Raw genomic sequence first — 19,195 nt, forward strand, 5'->3', positions numbered from 1 at the left:
GCAAGAGCACATTCTAAGACCCTACAAGGAGCATTTGAACCAATTCCCATGTTATTAAAGGCCTAACATAATTATATGTGCATGGAGGAGTCCATTAGAGGTATAGTCTTTCCAGTTAGGGCCTAAATGCATTGTGTTTTGTACCATGGGAGTTCCAAAAACGTGATTCATCCATATTCAAGATCAAATGGATGTCTTAAAAGCCCATATATGCTATTGGATGTGAATAACATTTATGAAAATCCATTTGAAAAGTTCAAGAGATTCAAGAAGCATCAAGAGCGGTCTTACATGGCATTAATTAGTTTTCTATTTGTTTTAATTGGTTTCCTATTTTATATTGATTGCTTCTTGAAGGTGAAGACTTAGCTACTTTGTTTTTCATTAGCTAGTAGATGGTTAAATAAGATCATTCTCATTAATGATAGGATCCTCTTAGATAGTGAGTGACCTAGATTATTCTATTATAACTAGCGAGTTAAAGCATTTAAGAAGGTCTTATGATTTTCCTAATTTTATTGTATTTTTGCATCTATTTTTGATGCATTTTATTTATTTAGTGTTTTAGGCTCTAATAGCTTATAATGGGTTTTTAGGGCTTAGGTCATTAATTAGGGTTTTCACTAGGGTTTTTAGGAGTCTTAGATTATAAATAATTTGATATGTACTCTTTTCAAAAGAGATGATTTGAATAATTAATAATATGAAAATTTTATTTCTCTTTATATAAGCCATGCTTGCATCCTCATATTCTATTGAGAATACTTTGACAATATCAAGGGAGTGATCAATCTTATAACGTCTTTATAACTAGGGTTATAAAAGACATGTTCTCTTAAGGTTCAACCTCGATCATCCGTCTTATTTATTGTGTTTGGGGTTATAAGAGGTAGATTCTTTTAAAGTCTCATTCCAACTTTCAATCTATACACCCCGTTATATCACGACCTCTTTTCTCATTCCATACATTCTGCCCTTAAAGTCCTGTAGCTCAAAGAGAGTCATATTCTGTAGGGTGGCACTAAAGAAAGATGGTATAGTGGATTGACCAAGTCCAGCAGAAAATTGAGCCTTATCTTGAGCTCTTGAGGCACTAGTGACTAGCTGCTTTTCTTTTTCTTTGTCCTTTGGGAGTTTCTTTTGAATAGCAGTGAATGGCAATTGAATCCTCATTTTATGGATTTGAGCGAAATTTTCTCTTCCTTGTCACCTTCCTCCAAGTGCTAGATGTTAAATTGCTTGAGGAGATAAAAGACTAGTTGAGGGTAGGGTAGAGGAGTTACTTTTGTCTTGCATAAGCAAAAAGATCTAATCTCACTATAGGTTAGAGCTCCAATATTCAATATTTCATTGCGCACTATTCTTGCTAGTAACTTATAATCATCCTGAGTAAGGTAAGAGTAGCTTCCTGACTTGTTTACATGCATTTTGAATTGATATAATGGATTATCCTAAAATAATCACACATCTCTGTTGGATAGAAAGAGAAATCTACAGGGAACTTTTCTATCTGTTTCAAAATCATATAAGCCTTAGAAAGAGACATGTCTTGAGATTTGTCATGTTGATTGGTTCCCAGTGTCACATCCAGTAATATGGTAATTAAGAATAAGAAGTATTCCTAAATAATTAAGGGCCCAAAATGATAAGAAGAAATAGAAGAATTTTGGTGGAAAATATTTATTATGATTTTCCCAAGTTAATTATGAAAATTTGATTAATTAAGGAAAATTGGTCAAAAATAATTATGAAGAAAATATTTTCAAATCTCAGAAAATTAAAAAAAAATAAGGATAATATTCTTTGAAAATTATATGAGATTATATAATTGGTTTTATGACCAAATTACCCTTAAAAAAATTATAAAGGAATTTAAAGTAATTTAGGCTAATTTAAGGACTTTTATTTGGAAAATTCCAAATAAATATTTTTAAGGAGAATAAAATTCCAAGAAAATTTGTATGACATCCCAAGGAATTATAAGAGATTATAGAATTAAAAAGGAGACCCTCAAATTTCTAAGATTTCTCCTAATTCCTTTGAAAAATAGAAAAATCACTAAAGAGAAGAAAATTAGTTTTTCTTTTTATTTAATTATTGGGAATTTGATTTTAAGACAAAGAGGGCATTTTGGGAATATAAAAATAAGAAGAATAAATTATGGATCTGACAAAAAATAATTACAGAGCTTAGAGTACTGTAATTATAGAATATAAATTAAACCCGGAGTAAAAGTACATCGATAAAGTGAAGACTAGAGTCTTGCACTTCAAATGGCCCACATTTTGCCATGTGTCAAGCCCCTAATGGAGAGTATTTGAAATTTTCAAGTGTCACACCTCAAGTGGAGAGGATTTTGACTTTTGGTAATTAATTAATTTTGGATTTAGTTAATTAAGAAAGATAATGCAAGATTAAGTAGGGAATTGACACTTGGATTTTCATTTAATGAGGTGGTTGAGATATTTTGGCCACTAAAGAGAGCAATCCTTCCCCTATTTTCATATTCATTTTCGGCCAAGGGAGAAAGAAGAGGAAAAGAGAGAGTTTGAAGGAGAAATCAAGAGAAAGTGATTAACTTTGGTTATCCAACTAAAGATTCAAGGTTAGTTTTTGGTTCCAAGTTATTCTATGTCTTGTTTTCATGATTTGTATGGTTGAAAAATTTTACTTATCCTCTTCTTGGGTGTTGGCCGAAATATATATCGTGTAGGGGAGGAAGTTTTGTTGTTCAAACTTGTTAGAACACTTCAAAGCATGGTTATTCCAAGTGGTTTCAAGTAGTTGTAGGTTGTTTTTGAAGAGATTTCTTTATTGTGTTTCATGAGATGTTGTTCGGCCAAGATAATAACTAGACCCTAGGATGAGTTTTTCAATATTTTGAGGCTTCCATTGTATTCAAAATGGAAAATCGAGTAGGATAAACCTAAAGAATAAGTGTTGGAAGCATTAGAATCAAAGTTGTAATTTTTGAACAAAGAACCCTAGGTATTCGGTCACTTTGAATCTAAAAGAAGGAGTTTTATTTTCTTAAATACAGGCACATATTTGGAATCTATATAAAAAATCATGTAGAAATGAGTCAAGAGAGAATTTTTAGGGTTAAGGAAACAAGCTCTAAAAATTTAAGAACAAAGATGGAAGCTTTAAAGGGTTTAAGAGTTATTTGAGTTATGTTGTTGATTTTTATATGATATGGTTGGTAATCTTGCTACCTTTTTGTTGTTTTTCATGTTAGGGTTTGACATTGGTGAAGGAAAGGAAGAGAAACAAAGAAAGCACAAGCATTTGGAGCAAGGTAGCAAAGTTTAACCTAACTACTAACATTAACTTTGTATTGTTGATTATTGCATGATTGATGCTATTATGTGGATGAACTTTGCTAATTGTGATGTGGCTGCTTTTTGGTTTGGTCTTTGCATGATTAAGATTTCCAAATTATAAGAATACTAGTTCACCAATAGTAGCTAATGTGGTTATGCATAATAATGATGCTTGTTGATGCTATAGTTGGTTAATTTTGCTATTGGGGTGTTATTGAAATCTCATTCCTTCCAAATAAAATCTAATCTTTTAGGAGCTAAATCATCCAAGGGAAAGCTGTATATTCAAGGTTAATTACATGCCAAACCATAAAAATTCGTTGACCTTGATTATGTAATTAATCTGGTTGTTCAGTGCTGAAACCCTAACTAAACCGTCTACTTGAAGTGACGTTTTGACTAAGTTCCCAAACGTTTTAAATCACAAAATTTGGCATGATTATAGATCACATCCTAAGCTTCAATTTGATAGAAAGCACATTAAAAATGGCCAACTACATGATTTTTGGTGATTTTTCAAAATTAAGGTTCAAAATCTGGAAAAAGGATTTTTACCAAAAGGACAGTGGTGACTTCCACAAAAACCTAACACTTTTTTAAATGGAATTTGTTCACAAGATTATTTTTTCTTAAAAGAGCATTCAAAGAGCTTTCCACATAATTTTGAACCAATTGGGCCAGAAATCTGGAACATACCAAATGAATAGTGAATTTCTGAAAATCAGCGTTTTTATGTAAATTTTGAATCCAAGACCATCCAATGTGGTCTAAAATGGTTCTAATTGAACCCTAAGTTGATATGATAGTAAGGTGTAACACCTATCAAGGCATTGATCAATCTCAGATCCAACTTAATTTGCATCCCCCTTAAACTCATATTCAGATAACTCTTGATTAGGTTCCCATCCTTATTGAAGGTGTCATGAATTTCCATATTACAGTAAAACCTTTTGACAACCTTTGGGCTATAGCTTGTGTCTATGCTTAGCCAATTCTCATAGTATTCTAAAGGAAATTTTACTTTGTGATCCTCCAAATGACTCAGTTTTATAGACATTACTAGGCAAAATTTTCAATGAGCAAAGTCTGATTGATGCTTTCCCATATCAACTTCTGCATCTATATTTCCTTCCAAAAAGCTCATTCGTATTTGCAAGAACATAGGAGGAAATACCTTGAGATGATTGAACCTGTGTTGATTGAGTAGGCTAAGAGGGTTGAGATGGTCTAGAAGCTTCTTTATTTTTCTTCTACCTCTTTAATCTCTGTTGATGAGGGACTGGACTGATGCAATCTCTATTAGTGAAGCTAGGATTAGATTTAGTCTCAAATCCCTCAAAAATTGTAGGAAGCTTTGAAGTAGACCTGTTCTTCCTCTTGCTTGGTGATAAGTCTTGTGAGGAGAAATGAGCATAGGCCTTATTTTCTCTGATTTTTAACATTCCAGATTTCTTTTTCATAGGTTTACCCTTGTCTTTCTGAACTTTTGGTCTATTTTTCTTCTATTGAGTTGCGGATTGAGGAGTTATTTCTTTGGATAAAGCTCCTCTTCCTTTCTACCCTTTCATGAGTTCTTTACTTTTACCATTTTAAACTCGCTCTGATAGTATTGACAATGAAGCTTTTAGGGCTTTGATTTGAAGAGTGAGGAGATTGAAGGCTTAGAAGTGATTAGAATAGGTAAAAGTAGAAGGAAAATGGTAAGATTTGGAAGATTTTTGGGTGAGCGATGAAAGCAAAGAATGAGCAATCGAGATTATCGAGTTAGGGTTTGCTAACAGTCACTATTATATTTTATAAATGCAGTGCATTATTGATAATATTATCGATATTGTGCTTTATCACTAGGTTTATCGATAACTGATAAAAGAAGACTCACTTCAAAACACAAAAAATCCTAAAACATAGGACAAATTATCAATACCTTTATATATAACTATATCAAGAATTTCTTTTGAAAAAATTTTCTTTAAGAATTGGAAAAAATTAAAAATAACTTGATTAAACTAAATAATTATCAATAACTCTATTGATAAGCTGCCTTATTGATAAGATTATTGATAGGTCTTTTTTGGTGCATTCTCCTTTCAATTCTTCATTGCTTTATCATGAACTCAAACTATATCAATAAATGTGTTTCTCGAGTTGTTTATTGATAATTTGCTCCTTTTCCTTAAGATATTTGTCTTATGTTCTTTATTCATCAATAACCTTTTTGTAAAACTCCCTTATTGAGTTGTTTATTCATAAATGGCTTTGAATATTGACTCGATAATTTCCTTCTTTCTTTATGTCTATTTTTATTGGTCAAAATAGAGCAATCCTGCAAAACAAATTTCTAAATACTCTAATGCCTAGGTTAGTTAACAAATCAATAGACTAAATAACTTGAGTAACTAAATTAGGTAAATAAGATTAGAAATTCTTATAGCTCATTGGGATTTACCATTTGCAATTCTCTTTTTATGTAATTGAACTAAAGTTATGCCTGAGGTTTTGTGGAGATGTCAGCAACCTAAAAATCTGTGGAGACAAACTCAACCTTCACATCCTTCTTTTATACATGATCCTGGATAAAGTGATGATGAATATTGATATGCTTGGTTTAGGAATGATGTACTGAGTTCTTTGAGAGACTTACGGTGCTTGTATTATGAAAAGAAATCAGAATTTCCTTGAGGTTGTGTCACATCCTAAATTTTGGGTCTAGAAGTGCTAGAATTAGCCTGAAATAGGTAGACTACTAGACTCTTTTTAGCTGAGGTCCCAAAGGTTCCCTTGAGGGATAGAAGGATTTTCAGAGATCAAATTGCAAAGCAAAAGTTTACTGGAATTGAAAAAAAGAGAAAGTTAGAAACTAGTGAAGTCTTGAGATTCAGGAATGAGCAATAAAGATAAATATAGGCCAAAGGTTATGTTAGAGGCCCCAATGAGGTGAATTATGAGGTTACGCCAAACTAGGAGCAAATTGCAATTTTGCAAAGTTTCAGGCTGGTAGAGGCAAAAATAAAAATTATACCAAAAGATTCCAGAAAAATAGGAAATGGTATGTTAAGGCCTGTATGTGAAGTTCTGGAAGGAATTCGTGGAATTCCTAGGGTTTTGGCTAATTATGAATATTATCAAAAATGAATTATTTAAAGTATAAGGAGGCCTCAGATAATTGGACAAGAATGGGGAAAATACTTGAGGAATCACAGGTTTTAAAATAATTTTGTCCCCGAAAAGCGAAGAGATTGGCTTTAATAGAATTTAAAGTCGATTTACACACTATCCAAGAAAATTCAAAGTTAAATATCTAGAAGTTGACATTTGATTTAAGAAAAATTCCTCATGATGAATAAATAATATTTGTACCTGGAGACAAATTCTCAGAGTCGTGGACTAGTAGAAAGAATTCGGTCAAGTTCACTCCGAAATAAATATTATTAGTTATGTTATTTTAATAGAAGAATAAGGGAAGAGCATCACTTCCTCTTTAGGCACGTTATACAATGCCATGTGAACTTATTTGGGGTGAGAAAATGGTACCATAACATGTCCCAATGGTCTTGGGTAAGTCAGGACTCAAAAAAGTACTATATATGGTATAGAATGGCAAGATAGGTGGAAGAATGCCCAAGGGTTGTATTTTGCAAGAATTTTATATTAATTTTCTCTCTATCTTAATGCCAAAATGATAAAGGGACATGGAAGAGACAAGTGTATGATTAGATGAAAGACAAGTGTACAATTAGATGAAAAATACTTGCACAATTGGATGCAAGATACGTGTATGGTCAGATATAAGACATGTGTATGGTTGGATTAAAGACATATGGTTTGATGACATAAGCATAATATCATCAAGATGATGTAAGCATGATGTCATAGGGACACTTGTCATCATAAGACAAAGAGGGAAAATAGATGGTCAAGATTAAGCCACATATTTTCAAGATCACTGGCTAGGAATTGTTCTTAAACTCTATAAATACTCCTCCCCTCCCCTCATTTCATCCAAGGCTCTTGAAACCTTCAGAAAACTCTTGAAAAATGAATTCTAGAGAAAGAAAGAAGAGGGAGAGAGAAAGGCCAAGTGATCCTATGCAAGATCAAGTTCTAAACAAGGTATGTTCATGGTTTTTGATATAGTTTTCACCACTCTTGTTGTTGTTGAGCTTGGTTATAAATTTTAACAATTTTTTAGAGCTTGAAACCCTTGGAGGGTATGCTGCACAAAATTCTTAAGAATAGGGCAAGATGAAATTGATGTTAGAATAATGTTTAAAGGCTTGTAAGGAAGAAGAATCAAGTGGTTTTATGTTAAAATTGGTTGAAATTCATGATTATGTAACTTAAGTAATATTTTGACCAAGGCTGGTTCTTGGGACTAGGATTGGATTTTGATGATTTTGATTTGTTTAAAATAAAAAATTGTGTGGGGTAAAGGTAAGAAAACAAGTTTGGAAGCATTAGAATTGAAAATAGAAATTTTGGACTCCAAGTGCATACTATTCAGTTAAGGCTGGTTCATGGGAAAAGAGTTTGATTTTGATTATTTTAAACTTGAAAATGGATTCTACATATAAAATTGTATAGGAATAGTATGTGGAATTAATTTTAGAAAAGTTGAAAATCAAGCTCAAAAGTTAGAAGTTAATAGAGTTCAAAGCAAATAAAGTATTGATGTTGTTGATTACCATGGCTCTAATGAATGAACATAAATGATGTGTTGATACATTTGGGGCCATAAGGCATTAAGTAAAAGGAATGGAAAAGGTTGAGTAAGCATCCTTAATGGTTGGAAGCAAAAAGGAGCAAGAAGAAGGCTTAAGGATAAAAGGTAGTGAACTTACCTTTCTTGTATGTTTGATGTGTATGCTTGTGTTGTTGATATGCACTGTGTGATTTGATGATGATATGTGATGTAAATGCAATTATGATGCTCTATTTTATTGATGTTTTCTATGGCCATGCACGTTTATATGAAACATTAAGCATGAGAAAATGTTAAAAGCAAGCATGAGCTAGATCAAGAAAGCATGTCATATACTTGCATCCATCTTGTATGCATTGATGGTAATATCTACTACTAAGATTCTCTCAAATCTCACTCTTCCTTAATCAACCATAATAGGTGCAAAGACCATGGGGGAGGAAAACAAAAAGTGGAAGTGCAAGAGTGAAAAGAAGAAGATAGAAATAAATATTACATTATGTTATGTAATATGTTATGATGATATATTCATAAATATGTTGTGGACCCTATGCATTAATATATGATGATATTGACATGTACTTCTAAATGAGATAGTGTATGGGAATGGTTAGTGCATGAATGGAATGGTATCATGCATGGAAAGAATTAATCATGAATTGTTAATGCAAGTTAGGAAGATAAAGCATCTCTAAAGGAGTCATGACATACTAACAAAGCATAAGTAAGGGAAATGATTGATTTTGCCCATGAAATTTGGCATGGTTAAAGTGCACATCCTATGCTTTAAAACAAGTAGTAGATCACTTAAAATAGACATGTGTGGTAAGAGATATGTTTGATCAAAGTTGGGACAGAGAAACTGGAAAGTACAATTTTTACCAAATGAACAATAAACTTCAACAAATAAAGTATATGAATTTGCAAGGGTTAAGTCCAATTTTATATTTTTTCCTATGGAGAATTGAAACAACTTCAAATAGAATTTTAAACCACCTCAATACAGTTTTTCTATAATTAGTTATGATATTTCAGAGTTAGACCAAAAATTTGGAATTTAACCAATGAACAGTAACCCAAGAGCCAATTACAAATTTTCAATCTACAAGCTTGTTTCGTAAATCCCTTGAACCATAATACTTCCAAACATATACTCTGAAGGGTTAAAGGAAGGATGTTTCAGGTTGAGTCCTAAGTCCTACAATTGTTACTTTAGCCATAAGACTTGAGCACAACAACTTGCCACTGCTACATATTCAAACTTGGTTGACGGGATAGCTACAGTGTTTTGTCTCTTGCTGAACTATGAAACTTGGCATCCTCCAAGGCATTGGCATCATCCACTTGTGCTCTTTCTATCAATTTTGCATCCACCATGGTCAGCATCTGAGTAGGCTAGCAAGTTATATAAGTTAACAAGTCATAAATTTAGGGATTAAGTTATGTAAGTGAGTCTTCAGCTCCAAAAAAAAAAGAGTTATATAAGTGAATCAATACTTCAAGGACTAAAAGATTAATTTTCTCTTTAATTATAATTATTCAGATAGTGTAAAGGACACATTTACTTATAAGAAAAATTGGGGATAAATCTCTCATTGAGAAAGTAACTGGCAATTATGGTCTCTAAGGACTTTGTGCAACTCAACTTCCTTTGTGGGCAATCATTTTCTCTTGTGCGATGTGCAACTCAATTTTTCTTTATGCAACCAAACATATTTTTTGTGCAAGTCATCTTCCCTATATGCAAATTAGTTCTTTATGTCTAGATAATATTTTATACAAACCGTCTTTCCCTTGTACAATTTAACTTCCCTTATAATGTTTTGTGCAAATTATCATCTTAGAGACCATTTTCTAATTAAATTTTTTTATTTAATATAATTTAAACATACGCAAGTCTATAAACATGTCAATACCGAGTTCAAACCCGAGACTTTATTTAAGGATGGAGGGTGGCATTGCTATTGGTGCAATTAGCCGTTGACATTTAAAATTTCAAGAGATTTATCCCCAATTTTCTTTTATAATCTTGAATGTGTGTCAACTGAGTTGCAAATTTTTAAAGGAGCACTTACAAATTTTGGGGAAAGACTTATAATTTATCACACTATTTTAATTTACAACTCAACGTAAAAAATATATATATATTCACCTATAAAACACGGATGCATTAGTTGTGCTGTAAATTTTTCAAAGAAAGATTTATAAACTTTGGAGGATGATTTATAAACTACTACCTTTGGTACTTAATATAAAAGCTAATTAGAAGGTTGAATTTAGTCTTATATATAAAACATTTATCTATTTTGTCTCTCATCTTTTCCTAAAAACATCCCTATTGATTGTAAGGGGTTGTCATTAGGAAATAATTCGAATCATCCAATGTATGTAATTGAAAAGGATAATTTAAGGAGACCAATACACATTTGTGACAAATTAAATAACCAATTTAACTAATTTTATTACTATTCTCAAAGTAGTTATCTAAATATGTTAAGGAAGTAGTATTGCATACTCCCTCCGTTCCTTATTATAAGAGACATTTGATGCTTATGGCATGTTCTCATATATAAGAGACACTTAAAAGTTGTCTCTATTTTTTTGTATTGATTTCCTATTTTACCCCTATTTATTTTGTCTCCAACTCATACTCTCTCTCCCTCCCACTTCTCTTTCTTTTAATAATTTAATTGTTCTCTCTCATACTCTCTCTCCTTATTAATGGGGGCATTGTGGGAAAAAACATTATACTTTTTACATATTAATTGTTCCCAACTAATTTTAACTGTTTTTTTTATCAACGTGATTTGGTTATTTGTCTCTTATAATAAGGAACGAAGGGAGTATTATTTAGGTTGTAAATTTGTAGAGGATTTGTCAATATCAAAAGTTGACTAATAAATTGTGTGAAAGTTTGTAAATAATAGTATTGAAGTTATTAGATGTTAAGATATTACAATTTAACAAGTTGTTAGTCAAACAAATAGGAAAAATTCTAGAAAAACAACTCTGAAATTAGTATTTTCTAATTCAAGCACCTAACACTTCAAAATGATATAGAATGAAGTAAATCCAAATTAGAATTTTGAAATTCAAGGGAGATGACAAAAATGCCCATTTTCTAATCCCATTGAAATTTTTTGATATTAATCTCAAATCAAGACTTGTAATTTTATGATCAGGACTTGTTATTTTCAAATGAGTCATCGTCATTTTTAATTAATATATTATTTCATGTTATGCATCAGAAAAAAAAAAACATGTTGTGAATGCTAAATCGAGACTTGTAATTTCACAATTAAAACTTGTTATTCCTAGATGAATCATTATCATTTTTAATTAGTTCACGTATTATGTATTAGGAAAAAAAACATGTTAATCCTGAATTGAAACTTGTTATTTTACAATCAGGATTTGTTATTCCCAACTAAATTGTTACTCATAAAGTGGCATTTTTGTCACTTTTCTTAAATTTCAAAATTTTGATTTGGAATTTTTTCCTCTTCTATCATTTTAAAGTGTGAGTTGCCTATATTAGAGAATACTGATTTCAGTGTTCTTTCTCTAGAATTTCTCCAAACAAATACAGTAGTTTTTAATTGTTTACTTGATGTAAAAAGAGTCAGAAAAAGGAAGAAATTGGGAAGAAAAGAAAATAAATCAAAGAGGGAAAGCAAAACTGAAAAGAAAACACAAGGAAAGCTAAGAGAGAATGATAACTGCAATCGGTAATTCAATCATTAAGTCAAGTACGTGGTAAAATTGAAACCCTAAAAATATTTAAAAGCAAAACTAAGATATTTATGATGATCTAATAATCATCTTACAGCCAATTAAAGTAGTTCATTAAAATGGTGACTTGGGTGTTTTATATATACGAGTAAGAAATAACATTACTCTTTTGGCTTTTATTGATATATAATCTGGGACTTAATCGATATTAACTTTATTAAAAGGTGTTTCTTTGTAATTTTTTGAGGTTTTTTGTGATTCATAGTCAACTAAGAATGGTGATATTACTATTATTTTAACATATATAAGAGGTGCGAGTGCCTCACCCTTAACTTGAGGTTACTCATTGTGCTGATGTGCTCTTTAAAAAAATAAAAAATAAAATCGTACTTTAACTTTTAAAATTTTCGGGTATTTCAAAATGTAGTGCGCTGTAATATTCCAAAAGTCAAAACCACGAGATTTGACATAATATACAAAGCCACCCGGTGGGTGATTCAATACTTACCATATTTGTTTTTATTATTATTATCATTATTATTTGTTTGGAGTTTCCGTGGTTTTAATTGACCCTTTCTAACAACTTGTCCCACAAGCCATATATCTCTATTTGAAGAATCTTGCCAACCACCGCTACTCACCAACCATAAGATGACCCCTATGTAATTAAACTAATGAACTCTACAACTTTGCTAATATATAAATATAAATATGTGTGTATATATAATGATAAATTGTTTCGCTGATCCATCAAGCAAGCATCGCTTTGAGCAGATCAAGAGTATAGAGTTTGGGGCATACCTGGAGATTGGATAAAATACAGATAGCCACGTAGAGGTCTGATCACAATGATAGAGTCGAAACTGTGTTTCACAGCAAATGCACAAGGGATTGAGAGAGGGAGGATTGAGCTCAGAGAGGGAAGGAAGCCTTCTTTGTGCGGCAGTTTTCTCACTTATATCCATTAGGGAGAAACTACCTCCATATTCCCATTCCTGTAACCGTTTCTGCCTCAGTTTAAACAAAAAAAAAAAGGAGTAAATCATAGTTTCCGACCCACATGTTATGTTATTTATGCCAGAACCCCAAGTTTAAATGGATTTGGGTCCAATCCACCAAGGGTGGACTGACCCATTTTCCTACATCTCCTACTTACACTTGGTGGATTAGATGTCATGGGTCTAGTCTCTTTCTCCCTCTTTAATTTCATACTTAGTGCTTTGACGTGGCCACGTGGGCATGACGTCTTCACTTACGTGCCTGTACTAGAAATCCTTTTAAAGGACCAGCACAGATCAACCTCTCTTTTGTGTAGCTTGAATTTTAAAATTATGCCTTAGATGTCCTAGATTTACCTGTATACACATTTTCATGACAAATCTAATCCCTCTCGAGTTAATGTTTGACTCAGATTACCTTCCTTATATGTCTAGTGCCCACACTTACAACTACAAAATGTCATAAGGGATGTAAGACCCCTTAACCTCAAAACATTATAACTCATCACAAAGACACTACTATGATAGAAAAGGAAATCTGTTAAAAGAACTACCATAGTAGGAAGAAATTTGCATAATTTCGAATTAACATATAAACTCGGTTCCAACTCAAAGACCGTTGCATGCAACTGAAAACATTCATTTACATCTACTGGGCCTCCGAGCCTCCGGCCCGGGTAACAACAGACATCACATCAGCCCATCTAAATGATTCCCAACCAAATAATCCAGAGCTCATAAAACACTAGCAATGGCCTCCGGCCAACCAAAATAAGGAGATACATTCTCTCCAGTTTACAACAAGGCCGGGTAATCAAATATATCAAAAAGCAGTGCTAAATGTGGCAATATATACTAGTCATACATATACAAATGCTAGAGGCCTAAAGCTAACCAAGCTCAAGCCTCTGCGTCTCTTCCCGATGGCCCACGCCCGGAACCTTCACCTGAAAACATTGTAAACCACGGGGTGAGACGGAGTCCCAGTAACCAACCTTTCCAATACTAGGTACTACTAAATAGGTGCTCATGAGGTGTCAAGTGGGGGCAGTTCACAAATAATATAATAACAAGATAGCCACAACAATTCATGCGAGTGAAACGATGCAATTCCCATCAACCCTATCCCTCACTTTGGGGGATTTTCAAGAGCTGAACCTGGCCTATCCCTCACTATGGGGGATGTAAGGAGCAATAAAAGGCCTATCCCTCACTCTGGGGGACGTAGGGAGCCAAAAAGGCCCACTATGGGGGACGTACTAAGACAACCATCATACATTAATGGAGGCCTTACCACGTGGTAGTAACAGACAAAACTCTCACCAATTCCCAATTAATGCATCATGCTCAAATCAAAATCAAAGAGTAATAATCATTTCACAATTAACCTCATTCAGTGGCATATCTTTCACAATTCAAAAATTCATTCATCATTAGTCGAAACCCCACAAGACGGTTTTCCTTTTTATACACAACATACAATTTGAACATAATTACTACTTAGAGCACAAAACATAAATCTACTCACAATACCACAGAAGCAGGTACTAAGGATTGGAAAGTGGTTACCTCTCGCTTGAGTAAGGAATAACAAACCAACAATGTGGCCCCGTGCACTACCACGACTCACAACTGGTCTACACAAGCACACAAACACACAACCATCATATATTAGCTTTCAAACTAATAATGTGGCCAAAACAACACTTGGGGACACAAAATTCCTATCTCCCATCAAAACTCTACCCAACTCAAAGGGTATATCTATCAAGGCAACACTCCAAAGTCATACCAATCCATTAAAACCTTAATTCCTTTCCAAACATCAATTAAAATTCACAACCTCAAGGACCCACTATAGGAATTCTACACCCAAACATCCCATTTGAGCAATTAAGGTTCCAACAACAACTCTAAACCGATTAAACATCCAATTTAACCCTCCTTAACATAACCCAATTAACAAAACTCAGAATCAACCTCTACATTGTCATCCTCAATCCCAAATCACCTATTTCCATAAACCCTAACTCCAAAAATTCAAGATTCTTTAAATCTAAGAAAACTACACCGATTAAATACTTAAACTAACCCAATGCAATCAATTAAACTCAAAACAATCGGTCAAAAACCTCAGCTCCAACACAACCTAGAAAATCCTAGGGTTCCACCAAAAATCCTTAGAAATTCCAAGAAATTCCAAAAAAGAAAGAAGATTAGAGGTTAAAATCACTTACTTGAGGTAATGGATCCTTAGAAATGCCCCCTCCAAGCCAAAATACCGAAACCCTAACAGAGCCTCTCTCTCTACCTCAGATTTTTCTAATTTCCGCACGCTGTACTCCTCCCGCGAATATATAGATTCCGGACCTTTCGCCGTGACGAACTAATCTCGAAGAGGAATTACTCGCCTGAAAACCCGACTTCGCCGCGGCGAAAGCTTCCCGAGAGGAAACTCTCGCTCGCCCAGAAAACATTCACCGCGGCATACCCCTACCTTCGCCGCGGCGAAACCTTCCCGAAAGGAAAGCCTCGCTCACCTGAACAACTTCGCCGCGGCGTCCCCAAGACTCCCGGTGCGCCGCGGCGAACATACCCTGAGAGGGGTACGTTCACCTATTCCTTCAACAAACCTCAAATTCAACCCAAACACCTAGATCAAGATTAAATTGCTAATCTATCCTCAAAATCAACCTAAAAGAGGCTATTAAGAACCCGATAAAACTCAGGATGTTACAAGGCACATGTCATAGACACTAGCATAGGTGTGTATATTGCAGTTAATCTTTCTTTCGCCTAAATATCACTTTGATATGAATCAGTCACTTTCCCAGCATAATACCTTAGATTGCATCTATCATGATCGTAGGACACATGCTAAAGTAGCAGTTACTGAAACACATCTTCATGATATTTTCAAAGTCAAAGGATACCAATGGGGGGATTTTTCCTCCCTGGGACTCACACAGCAATGAAGCAGGGATCTTTCACTTGCTTCCCTTTTTACGGTTCTCCTAGCACATATGGTATGAAATACATGCTACGGTGTTACTCTTTTACCATAAGAGCGTATGTTGTTTTGTACTTATCATTAACATCGTACAGACTTAAGTCCAGACACATTCAGTATCTAAACTGAAATTCTTCAACTTTACTGATCTCTATGACGTCAACATTGAAAAGTTTGTCATCTGGCTACAGGTATTATGGAAGTGGGATTCCAAGCTTCGATCTGACTTTATTTATATGGATCTCATCTTGACTTGCTACACTTCAGTCAAGGCGACATATAGTTTGTGTTTCTTCCCTACCATATTAGCATTCTTTGCTGCTTTATTGATGAACACAAATGTCTCATCTTTACTCACTCCATCTGAGTGGCAAGGCCGTTGCCCGTGTGAGAGAGCTAATCTTTTCAGCCTGTACGACATACTAGACATTGTATACTTTCATACAGACATATAAAGTAATGATTGAAAATTATAATTTCACTAAACATAAAGCGTATTACATTAGGTTTACACATTACACTTTACGCATGCCAAGGGCTTACACATGTTCCTTAAAAACTTTTTCACTTATTGGTTTTGTCAAGGGATTTGCTACCATACATTTGGTTGAAATGTATTGTATAGTAACAATCTTTTATGCTATATAATCTCTAACAAAATTATATTTGATGTCAATATGCTTGGTCTTGCTGTGATACTTGAGATCTTTGGTATAGGCGATGGCTGCAGTTTTGTCACAGTATACTAACACCATATTGGTACTCTCGTTTCCAAATCCAAGGTGTTCTATAAATCTCTTCAGCCATAAAGCCTCTTGTATCGTAACAGTGCATGCCATAAACTCAACTTCCATTGAATGTAAGGCAATGCACGTTTGCTTCTTGTTGCTCCAACATATGGCGCCATTGTTTATCAAGAAGGTATAACCTGAAGTTGACCTTCATTCTTCTTCATCTCTACCTATATCAGCATCAGAGTACCTAACAAGACACAAATCGCTTCCATCATAGAACAATGCATAATTAGAAGTGCCCTTTAAGTGTCTCAAGATCCTCTTCACTGTTTCCAATGTGTTTCACCGGGGTTAGACTGGAATCTGCTTACCAATCTCACTACATAGAAGATATCTGATCTTGTACACATCATTGTGTACATCAGACTACCAACAGCACTGGTATATGGAACTCTTTCCATCTTCTTTTTGTCAGACTCGGTTTTGGGACACATGTCAGGACTCAAAGCCCCTCCAATAGCAACAGGAGTACTCATAGGATTATAATCTTTCATGTTAAATCGCTCAAGCATCTTGTTGATGTAATTCTCTTATGTGAAAGAGAGAGGATTCGTTTTGAATGATTTCTTTAGATGTTAACTCCAAGTATGTACTCTGCTTCACCCATATCTTTCATTTCAAAATTTGATGAAAGCCATTTTTTAATAGCCACCACTGAATCTAGACTATTTCCGACCAATAGTATATCCTCTACATATAAGGATAATATAACAAAATTATCCTCAAACCGCTTAATGTAGACACAGTTGTCTTCCTCTATCAACTGGAAGTCATATGAGGTTATTGCTTTGTGAAACCTCAAATACCACTGTCTGGATGATTGTTTCAATCCATAAATGGACCTTTTAAGTTTACAAACTTTGTTCTCCTTTCATCTAGGTCACCATTTGGGAATGTGGTTTTTACATCCATCTGATGTAATTCCAGGTCTAAACTGTTTACTATTGTCAGAATAAGTCTAATAGAGTTGAAATGCACAACAGGTGAGAACCTATCTTCATAATCTATTCTTTCTTGTTGTGTGTATCCCTTTGCCACTAATCGAGCCTTATATTTGTCAATTGATCCATCCACTTTTCTTTTAATATTGAGAACCTACTTGTTCCCAATGGCTTTATGCCCTTTTGGAAGATTAACTAACACCCAAACTTAGTTCTTTCGCATCGAGTCCATTTCTTCTTCCATCGCTTTCTTCCATTCCTCCTTGGCAGGACTTGACAAGGCTTCTAGTACAAAACAGGGCTCATCATCGCCTTTTGGAGTAACTAAGAAAGATTCGCCTTCTATTTGAAAGCGCCTTTTGGGAATACTTAACCTATTACTCCTTCTGACAGGAGCTATTTGTTTATCTTTCTTTCTTTGTTCAAGTCTCGGTGTTGACCTTTCTTAGCTTCCACTCAGATTGACACACCTAGACAACTCTGGTTTACCAATTTGTTCTGTACTATCTTGTTCCTATGTCTCATAAAGAGAAACAATACCATCAACATCTCTTCTATTAGGAAATTCAGCCTCAATGAATGTTGCATCCCTTGATTTTATTTCAGTCACCGTTCTATCTTCGTTTTCACCTATGAAAACGTATCCCTTCGATTGTTCAGAGTACCTTGTGAAGATACATTTTTTCCTCTATGATCCAATTTCTCATACTTGTGGGAACTGTCATGGATATGCACCCCTAACCCCAGGATCTTAAGGTGCTTAGATCTGGTTTACATTTTGTCCATAACTCGTAGGGTGTGGAAGTGACTAATTTTGAGGGCAAACTGTAACACCCTATCTAGAAACTTGCCATACTTAATACAATATAGGAATGTCAACACCATCACCATGGTAATTAAAGAAAACAAGTTACAAACTTTATTTCAAAATTTTCTTACTCATTATGACATAACCATGATATAAAAGAATAAGACATACAGTTAGCAATATAACATATCATGGTTATAAAAGGTTTATACTTACCCATTATGCATAACAATGTTAGGAAAGGATTATACCCCTAACATGGTTATAAAAAGCCTTTCATATACCTGATTGACACAGTTTGTTACAATTAATCTAACAAAATTAAGTTTAACTCATTTTGAAGACATCCTCATAAATGTATAATCATAAATGTTTCAACATTAATAATATAAAAAGAGATGCATGAAGATATCCTAGGTGGCAAATAATTAATGACTAAACATAACCAGAGTTTGGGGTGTGATCACCAATGAAGGTGACCTCACACCTCTGGTTCCTTCCCCGCCGCAACTCCTCTGTTACGCTTACCTGAAAATTGTAGATGTACCGGAATGAGATTACCGTCTCAGTAACAAAAACTCCTACCTACCTTACCTACCAGCACCCCTAAGAGGTGCCAAGTGGGACTAATAATTAAGATAATCGTTAAATATGTTACTATCACATAACAGATACCATATATCATAAACATATAAGCTAAAGGAAAATATCAACATATGTGCGTGCTTTACTCATTATTCATTATCATTATTCATCATTCGATTCCTGCCTTATATCCTCCTTATACCCACCAACTTGAACCTATGGACTAAGTCTTAATCATGTGTAAAATAGACGTAAATTCACGTCTGTTTCTCAAAAAAACAGACGTAAATTCACGTCTGTTTTAA

This window comes from Neltuma alba, unplaced genomic scaffold (genome assembly GCF_004799145.2).
Source record: "Neltuma alba isolate B1F8T4 unplaced genomic scaffold, ASM479914v2 tig00010183_pilon, whole genome shotgun sequence".
In the NCBI taxonomy this organism is placed as follows: domain Eukaryota; kingdom Viridiplantae; phylum Streptophyta; class Magnoliopsida; order Fabales; family Fabaceae; genus Neltuma; species Neltuma alba.